This window comes from Emydura macquarii, unplaced genomic scaffold (genome assembly GCF_026122565.2).
Source record: "Emydura macquarii macquarii isolate MOO-44397 ecotype Brisbane River unplaced genomic scaffold, CSIRO-AGI_Emac_v2 contig_3506, whole genome shotgun sequence".
NCBI classification, from domain to species: Eukaryota; Metazoa; Chordata; order Testudines; family Chelidae; genus Emydura; species Emydura macquarii.
In genome coordinates, this window is record NW_027133643.1 from 7,803,349 (window position 1) to 7,807,729 (window position 4,381).

General features: G+C 44.0%; 1 long non-coding RNA gene across 1 annotated transcript; it reads right to left on the reverse strand.

Annotated features, from left to right (window-relative positions):
* Window positions 1–1,388: 1,388 nt before the first annotated feature.
* Window positions 1,389–3,777, reverse strand: LOC137144992 (uncharacterized). The gene is made up of 2 exons (XR_010917533.1): window positions 3,262–3,777; window positions 1,389–1,838 (listed from the first exon to the last, which is right to left on the reverse strand). It is a non-coding gene; the product is annotated as an uncharacterized lncRNA (long non-coding RNA).
* Window positions 3,778–4,381: the final 604 nt, after the last annotated feature.

Sequence of the window (4,381 nt, forward strand, 5' to 3'; positions counted from 1 at the left end):
AATCCATAGATGGAAAACTTACTAGGCAGGAAATTCATAAAAATACAGAGAGTCTTCAGAGGATGAGGATCTTGCACAAGAAGAAACCTGTTTCCTCAGGTTGTGGTGATGGCAGGAGTTTCAGTATTCTCCTGCATCTCTGCAAATCTCAGACATTTTGTTTTTAAGATCATTTTTGCACTTTTAATTTAATTTGACGATGTGGTTGTAATAGGTAAATCCCACCCTCTTACCAGTAAAACAGTCACAATTTCAGCAGCAGCAGTGGATTTATTGTTTTCTTTTTTTGGGACATGCTGTTGCCATCCCATGGAGAAACCCAGGAGAGGTCAAAACACATTCAGAAAATTCAGTTGACCTCATTCTCCAAGGCCTTGCACTCTGCCTGGTCATTTACACATGGGCAGAGTGCATATAAAATGATGCCACCCTTGTGGGTTAATGGAAAGCTGAAATTTAGTAGCATTTTTACACCCACTGTGCAAAGATGTAACTGACAACACAAGGCAGTGAAGAGCTAAGTCCTGTGATTTCATACTGACTGAAGTTCTGATTTCCCTGCCAGTGAAGGGTGGGGAGTCCTTTCCATGGAGCAGGCAGGGGGCATTAGCTCAAGCAGCTTTTGAACTGACAGGCACACTTCCCTGGACCCTGCAGAAGCCGGACAAATGCATGTATCTGGGGCCCTGCAGGGAAGAGAGTGCAGAAAAAGACGGGGACTAAATCACCACCTCGGCAGAGTGATTATGCAGTTGCTGGAAGTACAATGTAGATGGACTCAACAGGGAGTCTGTGAAATGAAGCAGTAGAGTTTGAGGAGTAAGGAAACAGTGGTGCATGGGAAATCTGTATAAGTAAATGCAAAGGGGGAGGTTGCATAGAGCAGCTCTTCATTGGAGAGGGTGGGGCTGATGCTAAGGGTCACAATTACCCTCAGACAGATTTTAGCACATGTGGTTAGGTTTTCTGCTCCTATGTCCCCTCCCCAGCCCATTTCTGAGCAGATGCCCTGTCCCAATGTGAACTGGGTCCTAGATTTTATGTTGCAAGACTAGTTTTCTTTTTAACCATCTCTGACTGATGTTAAAACGTGTGCTGCTTGGCATGTGCCCTGACAACATGATTCATGAATATGGAGGCTGTGAGTGATGTGTAATCAATATTGTGATTATATTCCAGAATGCACTTACTGTTGTGGGTAATGCTAGACTAGATACAATAAAAGTCTTCAAAAAGTAAAACACACTGCTCTGTAGAGAAGTAGGAGGATTACAGATTCATGCCCTGGAATTGCTGTAATCTGATTCAATTTTTATTGGGGGGTGAGGGGAAATACGATTATATTATTGAATCAACAGAATTTTATTTTAAATGGACATTGGTTAAAATTGTGCACAGACGGGCACCTGATTGAATGCCAAGTGTTATGGAAGAGGTCTAATATCTGTCTTTAATTGTAGCAGCTCTTGGTGAGCATTATTGATGATTAATCAATCAACCACACAAGAAAGGGTGGGGATAAGGATGAATTGACGTGGAGGAAAGGATCTGAAGACAGACAGACTTTGACTCAGTGGTGTTACTACTCATTCAGTTAGGCTGGGGACTGGGGAGTGCCCTTTGCATGAGCTCACTATCGGTGCAAAGAGATTGCTTCACAACAAAGACATTTCATTGCTTTTTATTTATATTGATCTTCCAGCAAAGTGTCTGGGGATTCCCACAAGGCCGGGAAGACAGATCTTCTCTTCTTTTCTCAGAAACACGACAAATCCTGCATGATGAACTTTGTCCTCTCGAAAGAAAGGAAGAGGCAGAGGATTAATTATCCAGTCTGCCTGTTGGTAAGGAGTGAGAACGAAAAAGGAACAATAAATGTCAGGCTGAACAAAGGGAAGAAAGGTGAGAGGGGGTCAATGTTGTGAAATCTGGGGTGTTATTTATTATGATGAAAATTACATTAATTTTTATATCTATCTATTGCTCTTTTAGTTACCTGCCCTTTTATCTACAGATCCCAAAATGCTTTACAGACATCAGCTTTCTTCACAAGACTCCTGCAAAGTAAATGAGTATTTAGGGAACTTGTTAGCTTGTCTGTGACAAGCACTGCCTTCTTCTGGATAGAGTCAGACGGGTCCAACTGTGTGTCACTGGCCCTCCACTGCTAACACCTCAAGGAGAGTCTTGTGTAGCTCAAGTGATAAGGTACTGTGCTGTGAAAGCAGGAGGACAGGTGCTCTGCATTGTGTAATAGCAAGTTTTACAGTTACATTCTATATCACTTGAGCGTGTGCATACACATTTCAAAACAGAGCTGATGAGTGTAGATCAGGCTGGGATGTAATGTTTCCCAGGTGCTATTGCCAGTTTAGCCTTAAACTGGGGATGAAAATATGGAGTAACTTTATCTTACAGAGGGGGTGCTCACACTCTTACCCCCCCATGGAACGGTCCCCCAATCCCAGTGTATGTAATGGGCAGTAAACGTCATCCTTTAAACCATTCCTGAATAAGATGACACAGCTGTGATTCTTCCCCATAAGGGATGAATACGTATATTTCCCCTCTTTTCTGTCTCCCATCTCCAGAGAACATATGCCACGTACAGTGATTTCAAAAGATCAGAACAGGGTCTAAAGCCCACATGCTACAATTTGTTATAAAATAATGCATACAAAAATCTCGCACGGAAATCACATTTCTAACTCAAGAAAAAAAACCCTAATTTTAAGGGAAGCTTAATTAGTGTCAGCTCGGGTCAACTGGTAGTACTCTGGCCTAGACGATCACAGGTTCAAGTCCTACTTTAGGATTTGGCCTCAATCATGAAGGACACTGCAAAATACTTCCATCCTCCTGCTAAAGATACTGGCCTTCATTTAAACCAAGGCTTTTCCTGCTAGTCTGTGGTGGCTCTTCCAACCGGAAGGTAAAGTCATCCTGGGACTTTTCAAAGAGCACAGGAGATAAGCCTGGCATCCTGGCCAGCCACCTTCCTTAATAAAACAGGCTCTAACACCCAAAGCTGCATCCGTCAGTGACTGCTGAATGCAGGTACAGCACACCACTAAGACCACTCTGTTTGCCTTCAAGCTTATTGCACTTCCAATATGGAACACATTCAATGCTTTGTCAGAAACTGTTTGTGGAGGACTGAACTTTGTTTTTGTGGGGGGACAGAGAAGGGGTTGGAAGACTAGAACAACCCTAGTAAGGACAGCGCTCCTCATGACAATGATCATGAAGGGGTTCACTCACAGCAGAAGCACCTCCTTGTGGCCAGGCATTCCATAAAGTCCTCTCTGCATATGGGTTCCCTGCTGACAGTTGCTCCATCACCATAGCAGGCTCGCTTCCTGTAAGTTAGCCCTCCGACCATGTCACGATTTAGTCCTCGCCTTCCATGGTACCAGGAAGTCTTACATAAAATAGTCCAGTGTCCGCACAAGGGGGTCTTTGGCCCAAACTCTAGGATCATTCCACTTTGCCAGTGGCTGGCTAAGGGAACCCAAGCCCTCCCGTTACACCAGGGTCCAGCCTAGAGATGCTATAACCAGCAGCTAAGATCTGCTCAGTCCTTTCCTTACTGCTGTTTTCCTGGGCTTCTTCCTATCCAGTCTGTGTCAGGCCTTCTTCCCAACTGCTTTTCTAGGTTACCCCTTCTTTCAAGGGTATTCTGCCTCCTAGAATCCTTCCTTATCATCTCTCTGTTTCCAGAGTGACCGCAGACTTTCACCCTGCAGCTTGCTTGCTTCTCCTTTTTAAACAGCAAAGCAGATTTCAGCCCTCTTCTGCTAGAAACTTCCTCTCTTTATACTAACCAGCCTGCTCTTACCCAGCTGGGCTTCATGATCAGTTAAGCCTGGCTCTCCAGGTGCAGGCATGTGACCTAATTGGCCTTCCAGACCCATATTAACCCATTCTGGGCCTATGGGAGGTACACATCCCATCGCAATGACGATATACTCTTCAGTGTGAATGGTACCGCTTGCATTAAAATAATGATACTGGTGTCATTCTGTGCAAAGAGAAAGACTGGGCAGGAAAAACATGAGACCTCTGAAGTGGAAATGGACCCACTAGCGGGTGATGGATCTGACTCCAAATTAGGTTTAAGATAGAAGTTGCAGCCAAATCAGGACTAGAATTCAGGTTAACTAGGACTGAAATCTCAGGAGCATTTGACATGAAATTCCAGCCTGAACTAATGCAAATACCTTATATGAACCCATCTTAAAACTAAGACTTTTCTCAGTTAAGAACTGACCTGTCACCTACTCCATCAAGATGGTTCAGAGTGGAGGATTTGCATCGGAATTGCTCCAATTTCCAAGTATCCTCCCACCTCCCAAAAATTCAGGGTACTGTGGATTTTAGA